The sequence below is a fragment of the Diabrotica virgifera genome, chromosome 9, assembly GCF_917563875.1.
Source record: "Diabrotica virgifera virgifera chromosome 9, PGI_DIABVI_V3a".
Classification (NCBI taxonomy): domain Eukaryota; kingdom Metazoa; phylum Arthropoda; class Insecta; order Coleoptera; family Chrysomelidae; genus Diabrotica; species Diabrotica virgifera.
In genome coordinates this window covers 2057464-2071275 of record NC_065451.1, presented here as the reverse complement: position 1 = coordinate 2071275, position 13812 = coordinate 2057464, and the positions used below count along the sequence as shown (strand labels likewise).

Genomic DNA, 13812 nt, shown 5'->3' with positions numbered 1-13812 from the left:
GCAAGGAGTCATTTTGACGTACGAATCCATGTTTGGAAAACGATGCGTTTTCCTCGACTTTCCCGAAGGACTAGTGCGCCAAAATGACTCCTTATTCAAGGTGTGCTTTATAAAATTTTTATCTATTTTGCATATTTACAGTTCACCTTAGTTGAATTTTATTTATCCGCCACGCCACACTTGATTTTTCAATCATAATGCTACATTCAATTGTTGTTACAGTGCAGATCTTGATTGAGTTGAAGAGATACACGTATTTATTGAAAACTTCAAGACTAAATTGAGAGTCTCGTCGAGACTCTCGTTTGGTCTCGTCGAGACTCTCGTTTGGTCTCGTCGAGCCTCTCGTTTGGTCTCGTCGAGACTCTCGTTTGGTCTCGTCGAGACTCTCATTTGGTCTCGTCTCGCCGAGACGAGACTTTCGTTGGGTCTCGTCTCGTCGAGACTAGGCGAGACGAGACTGAACCACGGTCTCGTCTCGAAAAGTCGAGACGAGACGAGACGAGACGAGACTAGTCTCGGTCTCGACGGCATCACTACTTATAATTTCGGGAAACGTTGAAGAGCGCAGAAGTAGAGGTCGCTCACCTACTCGATGGACGAATCAAGTACAGAAAGCCAGTGGAAAAACATTCTCTGAATCCATGAGGGAAGCTCAGGACAGAAGCCGATGGAAAGAGATAGTTGCTCGTATTATAGGGAATCACGACACTCAGCAATGAGGAAACGACTGAGGAGGAGGAGTAGTATAAAGAAGTAAAATAAAATAAAACACAACGCTTTTTTCATTACTTATTTACTTTGAAGTGTTTTGTTACAACTATATTTTCAAATATTAACTAGGTAAGTTTCAGTTTTCTGATCGATACATTACAATTGTGTATGTGATGGTTTTATATAATTTGTAAACAATGTAAAAGAGTGTGGTGCTTCAAAGTTGCACATTCGTGCATGCTTCTGTTTCAGGTTCTAGTTTTTCTTATATGTACCTACTTTTTTCATCCAATTTATGTTTATTTAGAAAATATTTGTTTCATTATCAGTTTAAACCTATCAAACAGGCGCGGATCCAAGGGGGGTCAATGGGGTCAATTGCCCCCTCCTTGAGACTTCACCTGGTGTCGCCTTTTTTTAAGAAAGAGATAATTACGATTGAAAATAAATAGTGAGTTTTGTGTCCTGTTGACAACTGAATAACGGAATGAAACATAAAACAGAATTCCTTCTCCAAAGTACGTGTTCTCGGTCTTACTGTATAGTGTCGAGTCTTGGACTGTGAATAAAATCGATCTACTTACCTAAATCGCCTTGAGGCTTTCGAAATGTGGTTCTATAGAAGAATTTTAAAAGTATCTTGGGTGAAGAAGATTCGAAACTCCACAATACTAGAACGTCTCAGCAAGACTACTGAGATTATAGAAGGCATCAAGAAGAGAAAAGTGGAGTATTTTGGACATGTAATGAGAAGTTTCAAATATAGGTTGCTACAAAATATTATGCAAGTGAAAATAGAAGGCAAACGCATCCAGGACGAAAAAGTACTTCGTGGTTGATTTAGGGTGGCAGTGAATAAAATTAAGATACCTATCTATGATAGTAACCAACGTTCTGAAAGGACATGGTACATGAAGGAAAATAAAGTAACAGCCCATACCGAAAAAGAATCCTGCGTACGCGAGTGACAAGAAAAATTTTATTTCATTGCCCCCCCCTGCAAGGTTGCTGGATCCGCCATTGCTATCAAAAGGTTTAATATTTTGTTAGTTATATCTTGAACTAACTGTGTCTTGAAAAATTTTCCAAGAAAAAGACAGAAAATGTATTAAAAATGAATTAATCAAAAAATTTCACTCGTCTGTAGATTTGATTCATCCTCTAATTTCTCGGTAACGCCGGTCAACTACATATAACGACAATTTAAAAAAATTAATGGATGGATCCAACAAGATGCTAATGAAGACATCCGTAGCCGCGAATGCCGGCGTTTTGTGTAGGCCAGAGAGCAAACAGAAGAAGAAAAAACCTCTTTTCACACTAGCTGTCAGTCAGTAGGTAATTTGGCGGAACGGGACGTCATTCACGGGTCTTCTTCAATTGACAATTAGTGAGACTTTGAGAATTGTGCTCCGATCACGACTTTTAACGGACAGATGGGCCTTGTTAGTCGGTAGCTGTACAGCTACTGTAAAAGTGGTAGTAATAAGGCTGAACGTTTGATTAATGGTTTTATTTTCACATCGGTACGGCCGTTAGTGTTCCAGTCACGTACAGATTTGAGGTTTACGCTTAAACATATTATAAGACTAACTAGTGCGTATACGAATTGCGATGAAATTCTGCGCTAAAATATAAGACAACTTTTTATTGGATAGTCCGCAATGTTGCTATGAGGTTAAAAAAGTCAAACATAAATTTTTTCAATGAAGTCGACTTTACTAAGTAACAAGATATTTACTCAGCACACACACTGCATTACACTATAATCTGATTACAACTGGCCCAAAAATTAATATACAGGGTCTCCCGAAAAGATTGGTCATAAATTATACCACAGATTCTGGGGTTAAAAATAGGTTGATTGAACCTCACTTACCTATATACAATAGTGTACACAAAAAAAGTTACAGCCCTTTGAAGTTACAAAATGAAAATCGATCTTTTTTTCATATATCGAAAACTCTTAGAGATGTTTTATTGAAAATGGACATGTGGAATTTTTATGGCAGCAACATCTTAAAAAAGAAATTAAAGTGAAATTTGTGCACCCCATAAAAAATTTATTGGAGTTTTGTTCTATTAATCCCCCTCCCCCCAAACGTTTGTGTACGTTCCAATTAAATTATTATTGTGGCACCAATAATTAAACACAATGTTTTTAAAACTTTTTTGCCTCTTAGTACTTTTTTGATAAGTCAGTGTTCATCGAGATATTTTGAATATTTGTCGAATCCACCACATATTTGTATATGATTAAATATGATTAAAGGAACCTGTTAATAATCTGAAAATTTATTTATAACTTACATTTTTAGGTATATTTTGAAAAAGAAGCCACATCTCGATAAAAGGTGAGTTATCAAAAAAAGACTAAGAGGCAAAAAAGTTTTAAAAACACTGTGTTTAACTAATGGTGCCACAATAATAGTTTAATTGGAACGTACACAAACATTTGGGGGGTTTAAAGGAACAAAACCCCCATAAAATGTTTATGTAAATATATTAAAAAAGAAGCCGCATCTCGATAAAAACTGGCTTATCAAAAAAATACTAAGAGGCAAAACAGTTTTAAAAACGTTGTGTTTAACTAATAGTACCACAATAATGAATTAATTGGAAGGTACAGAAAAGTTTGGGGGGGTTTAAGAGAACAAAACCCCCATAAAATTTTATGGGGTAAAAAAATTTTACTATAATTTTGTTTTGAGATGTTCCTGACATAAGAATGATACATGTCCATTTTCAATAAAAAAATCTCGAATAGTTTTCGATATATTGAAAAAAATCGATTTTCATTTTGTAACTTCAAAGGGCTGTAACTTTTTTTATGAGCACATTTGTACTAAGGTAAGTTAGGTTCAACCGAACTATTTTTGACCCCAGAATGTGTATAATTTATGACCAATCTTTTCGGGACACCCTGTATATCTATCGATCTTCGTTGTGAGATAACGAAGTAAAGAAAGAAAATGTAAAAAACAACTACATATATACCAAAAAAAAGTATAGGATTGCTCCGGATTTGAACTCAAGACCTCTCAATCTCTAGCCGAATGCTAAACCAAATACGCTACGAGGACTGTGTCTGTATCGGTTCGGACGTACCTAATGACAATTCACGGTAACGAACAGACAAGGTGAAGTATAATAAATATACAATAAAATGTTTTGATAATACTCATCTTACTCCTGAGGAAGACAAATCTAAAGACACAAAAATTATAATAAATATGATTAATTATTTATATGGGAAATAAGCCACAATTAAAATGAAAAAATAATTTTATTAACGTTTCGACGCCCAAATCGGGTGCCGTTGTCAAAATACAAAATATTACTAGTAATATTTTGTATTTTGACAACGGCACCCGATTTGGGCGTCGAAACGTTAATAAAATTATTTTTTCATTTTAATTGTGGCTTATTTCCCATATAAATAATTAATCATAAAAATGCCACAAGGAAATAGCTTCAGAACAACATATAATAAATATATTTACTAAAAACACTAATATATTCTTTTCACACCTTTTCTTGCACTGATATATTTATACATAACTTGAAAGATTCAGCAACTAAACGCCATACTGTCGGTGTGCGCATGCGTGCAGTATTGTGAAATTTTACTCTCAATCGCGCCTAAAGAAGTATAACTTCAAAAAGTATAGGATTGCACTGGATTCGAACTCAAGACCTCTCGATCTCTGGCCGAATGCTATACCAAATACGCTACGAGGACTGTGTCTGTATCGGTTCGGACGTACCTAATGACAATTCACGGTAACAAACAAACAAGGTGAAGTATAATAAATATACAATAAAATGTTTTAATAATACGCATCTTAATCCTGAGGAAGACAAATCCAAAGACACAAATTTATAATAAATATATTTACTAAATACACTAATATATTCTTTTCACACCTTTTCTTGCACTGATATATTTATACATAACTAGAAAGATTTAGCAACTAAACGCCAAACTGTCTGTGTGCGCATGCGTGCAGTATTATGAAATTTTACTCTCAATCGCGCCTAAAGAAGTATAACTTCAACAAGCAAACACGCAGAAAAATTTTTAACAAGAAGAACCAGTCCTGAGAAAGAAACTGCCAACGAATGGATACATACTTATATAGGAGAAACCAGAAACACAGAAAACTGGCAATTTATCAAAAAAATTGAGAAAAGAAGAATACAGATATCGTAGAGAGCATGAAGCCCGAAGACGGAAGAACAATTGAAAGAACTTTTAGTAGAGAATAAAGTCGAATTTCTTAAACATGGAAACCACAACCAAGATAGAATTGAAATAGTAGGCTCACCAATACGATTAACAACAAAAGAAATTAAAAATCTTTGTAAACAGCTGAAGATGGGCAAATCACCTGGACCAGGGGATATACCCAGCGACTTGTTTAAGTACGGAAAAACAAATTATACGAACATCTTTGGTATTGTACCCTCGGAGATCCGTGGAAAAAATTTACACCCAAAATAACAAAATTCAGTTTGGCAAATCTGTGTGAATGTTGATAGTAACATATCCCTTTTAAGATAAAGATAACTGTAATTTAGTCCAGACAAATTAATATATTTTGTGCCATCAAAAATGAGATTTTTCAACCAAATAATGTTTCACATAATATGATGTGCAAAATAATTTTGAATTGGTTTCTGCTAATGAGCTTGTTTTTTTTGTCATTAAAGTAGAAAAAACTTTAAAATGTATTCTTTATAATCATTATCGTCCAGTTCTCGTCTTATTATTTCCACTGTACTAATATCCGTCGACTAATTCACAATGATTAATGCGATTTTAAAACATTTTATCGTTAGCGGCTTCTGGAGTGTCTGAGACATATCTAATTTCGTTGATAAAATTCACAGTCCCACCGATTTCCACTTGAACCATAACTATTTCAAGAATACATAAACGAAATCTCTTTAGATGCGAAATCTCTATGGAATTGAAAACATCATAATCAGTAGGTACTAGGTATACTTACATAAAAAGGAAGATAAAAACAATTTTGAAAATTACCGAGGAATAGCTGTGACCGGATCTATGAGTAGAATATATGGGAAGGTTTTAAAGAATCGTATCGAGAAAGAATATTCAGATCCTGATTCTGAAGCAGAAGAACAAGCAGGATTGCCTTAATTGACCTTAACCCAGATAATAGACAAAAAGGTGGCACGAAATCAAGAAATTCATGTTCTTCGTCGACCTACGGAACGCTTACGATAACGTTACACTGAAGAAGCTCTGGAAATCAATGAAAAAAGAGGAATATTAATATAGAATTAATAAAAGCCACCAAAGTACTTACTATACAATCATCTCATAACAAAAATAAAAACAGGAACACAAATAACAACAGGATTTGTAAAATCAAAGGGATTGAAGCAAGGATGTTGCCTGTCCCCCACTTCATTTCAAAATACACCTCGAAAGCGCTTTAAAAAGATCTTCTTCTTCTTCTTCTTCTTTTTGTATAGACATGACTCTGTCTGTTTTTTCAATGTGCCTCTAGTGAGTTCTCGTTCCATCGTTTTCGTGGTCTTCCCACTGATTGTCTTCCTATTGGAGAACCGTCTCTCGGTGTCCTCACCTGACTACCCTATTTGTTGTCATTCGGCTTATGTGGTCATTCCATTCTATTCTTCTGTTACTTACCCAGTTATTAATGTTATCCACCTTGCATCTCCGTCGTATATCTGTATGTACCATAGAGCTCTGTCCCATAGAGTCTTACCATCGATTTTTCGAAGGGTTTTCATCTCCGCTGTTTCGAGCCATCTTTTTGTCCTCTCTGTGTCGGGTCGTGTTTCTGCCGCGTATGTCATTATTGGTCGGATGACTGTTTTGTAAATTCTGCCTTTCATTTCTTTTCCGATATTTTTATTTCTCCATATTGTTCTTTAGGGCAGGGGCGGATCCAGAAAATAGATTAGGGGGGGCACATAGGGTACAAACTCAAGGAGTCTGGAATATACCCCAATAAAAGTGTATTCTATCTAGTGTATTTTTGATCCGTCTGGGGGGGGCGTGCCCCCGTGCCCCACCCCTAGGTCCGCTACTGCTTTAGGGGTCACAAAGTTTCCTGGCGCATTCACAAATCAAATGAAAAAATAATTATTAAGATCCGTCTTGTCCTTTTTTTTTTGGAGGTTCAGTGCTTTATTGCTTCCACTAAAATATATAGTCGCAAATTCTTGAAATATATCAATAATTTCTATATTACTTCATACCTGAATAAAGTTACACAAATCTTTTCACAAACTTTAAACAAACAAACTTTCTATTATGTCGAATCTTTGCAAAATGTTGTATTCATCGCATACAAAGAAGTAGTAGCCTCTCTAGCCACCGCTACTCTAAAATAAACATACCCCGAATTGTATTGAATCGAAACATCTAATTGATTTGTCATAGTTGTACGGAACATCCAGCAGAAATAAAAAGAGACCCCTTCCTAGGAATCTTTTTGGTGTACTCAGGTGTTCCCCGTGTTTATTTAGGATTTTTTGGCATTTACATTATGTTCTATTACATATTTAGAAATATTATATGGGACGTTGTGTATGGCAGCGAAACAGTGCAGAAAAATAAGTGAAATTTGTTTGAAGCTTTTAGTTTTTCATCGAATGAAAAAGAACAGAAAAATAACAAAAACAATAAAAATTCGAAAGTTACAATATTTCGGTCATGTAATGAGACATCCTTCTTCTTCTTCTTAAAGTTCCATCTCCTAGCGGAGGTTGGATATCATAATGGCTATGGTCACTTTGTTGGCTGCTGCTCTGAACAGTTGTAATGAACTACAGTTAAACCATTCTCTAAGGTTCCTCAGCCAGGAGATGCGTCTTCTTCCTATGCTTCTTCTTCCTTGGATCCTTCCTTGCACAATAATTCTCAGCAACTCATATTTTTCTCCTCTGGTAATGTGACCCAAATATTCCAGTTTTCTTGTTTTTATACTGTTCATAATTTCTAACTCCTTATTTAAACGTCGTAGCACTTCAACATTGGTAATCCTTTGAACCCACTGAATTTTCAACATTCTTCTGTAACACCACATTTCGAACGCTACTATTTTTCTTATATGTTGCCTTTTCAATGTCCAAGCTTCCATTCCGTATAGTAATATAGAAAATATGTAGCATCTTAGAGCCCTCAATCTGAGAGGCAGCTGAAGGTCTTTGTTTGTAAGCAGTGTCTTCATTTTTATAAATGCTTGCCTTGCAGTTTCAATTCGGACTTTAATTTCTTTGCTTTGGTCATTTTTGTCATCAACCCAGGTTCCCAGATATTTGTATGTCTTTACTTTTTCTATTTGGGTTTGCTCTAGTATTAACCTTTCATTTCCATGTTGTGTTTTTGAGACAATCATAAATTTAGTTTTTTTCTTGTTTATTTTGAGTCCATATCGAATGCAATAATCGTTAATTCTATTTAACAATTCTTGTAGCGACTCAAGGGTGTCTGCCATTATAATGGTGTCATCAGCGAATCTTTGTTATTTACTGTTCTTCCGTTTATAGAGATTCCATCACTTAGTTCCGCTATCGCTTCCTGAAATATGGCTTCACTGTACACGTTAAACAGTAGCGGCGACAGTACACAACCCTGTCTTACCCCTCTCTTTATATCAATATTCTCGGACTCTTGTTCGTCTATCTTTATATTGGCCTTTTGATTCCAATACAGATTAATGATAATTCGTAATGACAATGAGACATCCAGAGAGGTATTATAACCTTCTACACCTCATAATAGAGAGCAAGATCGCCGAAAGAAGAGGCTCAGGCCGAAGAACATCCTGGCTCCGAAATCTCCGGGAGTGGTATCAACATACCACAGTTAATCTGTTTAGAGCTGCGGTAAACAAAGTTATTATGGCCAATATCATCGCCAACAAATATGTGGAAATGAGAGGGGAAAACGGAGAAGAAAATAAATGGAACACTCTGAGGACGAATGAGAGAGAGAGAGAGAGAGTATAAATTTGAGACGGTAACAGAATTTGAGTACCTTGGAGTAACAGATACAAATAGAGGAGGCGAAAAGAGAGTACTAGATAAACAGTTGTTGAAAGGTAGCGAAGCAGTAGGATCATTAGGTAAATGCATTGTTGAAGGCAAAAAGTGTCCAGAGCAACCAAGATTCGAACTTATGAAACGATAATGAGGCCGACGGTATTGTATGCATGCAAATCGGGGACAATGAATCATAAAGAAAAAAAAATTAGAGATTTGGGAGAGAAAAATGTTGAATTCTTGGATCCAAGAAATTTCTTGGTTCTATAAATGAAGTTAACGGGAAATGAAGCAGAATAGAACAACCCAGGAGCTAATTGAGATGTATAAGAGGCCCAAAATAATATAGAAAATTAGGGCACACTGAGTTAAATAGTTGGTTAAAATAAATAAATAGTTAAATAGTATCAAAAGAAAGAAACATCCTAAGAGTTCTGCAAGTAGCAGAACAATGGAAGAAAAGAAGAGGGAAACGATGAAAGAAGTGATTTGATGCCGTCCGGACTCCGGACTGACATAGAAGAAATAGGAACAAAGTACTGGAGAAAACAAGTGAAGTACAGGAAAAAGTCTAAGAAACTAGTCAATACTATCGAATCCAAGAGATTCTAAGGCCCGTAGTGCTGAAAACTTGTTGTTCTGATAACCCTTTTATATAGGAAAGAGACATGCAATTGTTTACCTTTTTATTATTTTTGTTATTGTAACATGTAGGTATGTATTCGCGACTTGAAAGTATTTTCGATGGGGTGATGTGGGTATGAATAAATGTTAGTGCTGTTTTTGCTTTTTTATGGCTTGAGGTCTATCGATATAATCAAATAGCCTCATAGCTCTGTCGGCGTGGCCTGATAAGTACTGATTTCTTTTGGGACAACGGGACAAGGGATGATGAGAGTGGAAATTCAGATATTTCGAAGACCAGGTTTTTTTGGTGTAGGTACGCATGAAGTAGTTATAGTACTATTTTCTCCATGAAAAGTCAGGTCTAGAAAGTTGATTTGATTTGATTTTGCTAACTTTGTGAACTTTATTTTTTGGTGGAAGTTATTGAATTCATTTAACAAAATATCTATTTTATCCTCTGGTGCTGCACTCAAACAGTTATCTACATATGTATAGGTATAACGATAGAAAAAAGCATATCGAAATCTATTTTATTTAGAACAATTTCATTTCTTCTAGGTGCTCTAAAACTTATAGAGCCGTAGCACTATAAATATATGCTAGCACCCCTAGCACATCTACCTCGGAATACTTACATTTTTTTGCAATAATCATCTTAGTTTAGAACTAAGACAAAGAATGGTTATAAGTGCTATATTTGGTCTGTACTTTTGTACAGTGCAGAAGTGTGGACACTAAGAGTATTAAGCGTGAATAGAATTGAAGTATTGGAAATGTGTATTCGTATACGGATGCTGAAGATACCTTGGGCAGCAAGTAAAACTAATGAAAAAGTACTAAGGAGGGTCAACAAAGATAGAGAACTGCTAAAGGCTGTTAAACACCAGAAAATGTTCTATCTGGAACATACAGAGATGGGGAATCGATATAAAATATTACAAATTATCCTTAAAGGCAAAACAGATGGCAGTAGAGGTACAGGAAGAAAACAAGTTTCTTGGTTAAAAAGCATTCGCGAATAGACTCAGATATCAAATGCAGAACAATTGTTCCATGTTGTAGAAGATCGAGAAGCCTTCACAATGGTGATCGCTAACAACGGATAATTCTGATATGGCAAGTGAAGAAGAAGATAAGTTCCAAGTCTGATCCTTATGATTAAGACAATCGAAGAATAGGTACATGGTTCAAATCTCCGATAGATTCATCATTACACGGACAGAAGGGAGTTTCGTAGATTCCAATCCTATGAGGTTGCTCTGGAAAAAGGCCATAGTTAAGTTTGATCCCAGTTATTAATAAGGAATGTACTTTATTATAGTTTTAATTAAAATGAGGAATATTTTTGCTAATAATGGATGAATGATGAATATAAGAGTAATGGTTATTTGATGTTTTTGAACCTATTTATATTTTGATCTCCATCTTTCTCTACCAAGACTCCTGATACCTAATAGAAAATAGGTATCTTTAATGTTGAAACTGTTTCTGCTATCTCAATTTTTCTGCCAACTATGTATTTCATTTCCAATTACTCCACTGTGTTCTTTAACCCAGAGTATCTAAAGTGACTGCTTTTTTGTAAATTTTAGTTCATGTAATAATTTTTTGATATCAAAGATAATGAAGTTTTGGAAATTATCTAATGCACATCCCTAGCGAAGCAAGACAATTTTTGATCGATTTTTAAAAAATATTTTCTCCTAACTTTAAAAAATTCTGTGGAAAATGGAATAGCTGATTTTGTTTCATAGTCCTGTCATATTATCCCGGATGCATCACAAAAATGTTGTTTTTGAATTATCCTATAAATAATAAAAACTCAGATTGACTCATAAAATAGAGGTTGGTTTGATAAGATTAGAATGGTCCACATGCAGCCCAGATCTCAATCATATTGAGCATTTATGGGATGAATTAAATATCGAGCTATTCCCCAGAAAAGGATAACACATCTTTATTAGATGCTAAACAAATTGCAAGCAGTCATTGCTGCAAGAGGTGGACGTACCCGCTATTGAATTGTTTTGTTTTGTCGTTAAATTTGTTTTGTTTTGTTAATTTTAGTGCGTTTTTATTTACAGCTCTTATAAGAAAAGAGATATTCACATAGTTCAAAAAACAAAACCTTAGTGATACCTCAAAGATAATACAAAAGGAGTATGAAATAAAATCAGCATTCCAATTTTTCCACAGAATTTTTTAAAGTTAGGAGAAAAAACAACGCTTCCATTCACCAGCGTATAATGCCATCTAAGCAAACATTTTTTGTTACCGGAATAATAAAAAACAATATCAATACATGTTCCTACAAACTGATGCAAGAATCTTGAAAATCGGAGTACAAATAATAAAGTTATAGATTGTCAAACTTCATCAAAAAATTTGAGTAGCGGAATTTTGTGGCAGTGAGTGTATAATTTAAATGTTCAATTTTCGGAAAAATAGTAATATGTAGGTATACCTTGTAGGAAAAGTCAAATTCCTGGGCTCTGTATTGCCTTGCCTCGGCTTGCGCCTCGACGGCAATCTTTACATCGTCCGGGAAAGTTAAGCTTTTCCTACAGGTAGGTACCTACTTACACAATTTACTATTATTGACATTACTATTATTACTGTGAGTCATTGTGACATTTATAATTGCACGTTTTTACATCTACATGATTTTGAAGAGCATTTTTTATTGCAGTAGCATTTTATAAAGACTTTTCCCCCTTTAGAATCTTTTGTACTGATTTCTCTTAGACAGATGAACGTCGGTCACATTTTCGAAATTAAGAAAATTCTTTTTGCAATATTTTATTTGATTCCTGGAGAAAGTGTGTTCATTGTTCCTTTTTTCGTGCCTACTCTGTAGAAACTGTCAACTGTTTTATCTTGTATGATATCCAAAACATTTCGAGCATCTGCATTGGCTTTATCAAAGCTGGAAATATGTATAGTTATAGTTTTCCCGATCGCAATTCGCGGAAATTTTTGTTCAGTTAATTGTTTAATAACATTAACCTAAACATAAAGATATAGATAAGTACAGTACCTACCTACAGATCGGCTTTTAACCGAGTCTGTCAATCGCTTCTAGGATCGCCTAGGCAAAGCCAGAAACATATTATTTTTCTTTCAAAGTTTGACTGAAAAGTTAAGAACTTCTAGGTTTGACTAAAAACACTTCAGTCAACGGCCAAAAAATGGAATTTATTTCGGGGTTTGTCCAAAGGCTTTGGTCAAACCTAGGGCAAACTAGTCATTTCGGGAAGAGACTGCACATCGGCCTTTGACTATAGAATAGTATATCTACATAGGTACCTATCCTATCTATTAAATTAAGTTAGCCTTTGGCGATGAAAAAAATCCTTAAAGAAAAATCAACATGCACCCAAAAAAGTATTAAATGTACTCACCAGGTTTCTGAGAACTAGTCCCAAAAAGGTAATCTTCCTGTCGCGACACTTTGCACAGTTTTCTAAAACCAGTTAAAAAAAACACCACAAAATCCAGCTCCCTAAAAGTCCACTTCTCGCAGCCCGACAATCTTTACGACAGCATCCGCGACCAAAATCGAACAAATTCAATCGAAGTACTAGATACACTAAACGACTAGATAGTACTGCACATCGTCAGCGAAGAAGAAAAATTTTAGATCGATTTTTCCTATCGATTTTCGTGATTTTTCCGGCACAGTCGATGTATAATGTGTCTCTTCTGCTAACATTAACCAAAGCTGTGGAAAGTTCGGCATCCTGCCACCACAGCGCTGAGGCTCTCCCCACGAATTGTCATTAAAGATGGCGACTACTGCCGTGCGTTTATTGGACGAACCGGTTGAGGAGGGCGTCTCCTGTACGTTGCCATTGGCTGGATAGTCTCTAAGGGGCGTTTCCTGCTATACTGTAAGTGATTTTTGATTCGTTTTTATTTGCTCTTTTTGCGAAATAAAATATTAAACGCGAATGTTTATGTCTTGTTTTGCCGTCTTCTCAGGCAATACCTTTGCTTAATTTTATAACTATATTTAGAAAAAGCTTTAAATAATTCAGGGCTTCGAGAGGTGTGTGTTCATGTTGATGTTGACGAATAATGAGGGGACAGGCTTCTTTTGTCTTCGATAGAACAAAGAATCTTCGGGCATAAAGAATGTTTAGTATAAATATTAATTAGCTGTAGGTATTTCTTAATTCTTCCCGGCTTTCTCTCTCGATTTCTTTTATCGAATTTAAACGATAGAGCTTCCAAGTAACCTACTGGACAAAATAAAACATTTGTTTATTAAAATCAAGTAGGTACTTAGGTAATAAATCGATACAATCAAGGCTCTAAAATAAATATTTAATCCCCTCTTTCAGAACACACATAGGTACACAGTTATTTATTTTATGTACCTATTCTTAAGTTTACACGAATTGGTATGTAAATAATATCTATTCT

The 13812-nt window shown here is 35.2% G+C and overlaps 1 protein-coding gene across 1 annotated transcript in view; it reads right to left on the bottom strand.

Annotated features, from left to right (window-relative positions):
• LOC114326595 (homeotic protein ocelliless-like) overlaps positions 1-13126 on the bottom strand; it is a 383708-nt gene extending 370582 nt beyond the window's left edge. Inside the window, exon 1 of the mRNA XM_050662878.1 lies at positions 12789-13126. The gene's annotated coding sequence lies outside the window, so the exon portion shown is untranslated. The remainder of the gene's footprint in view (positions 1-12788) is intronic.
• Between the last annotated feature and the right edge of the window lie 686 nt (positions 13127-13812).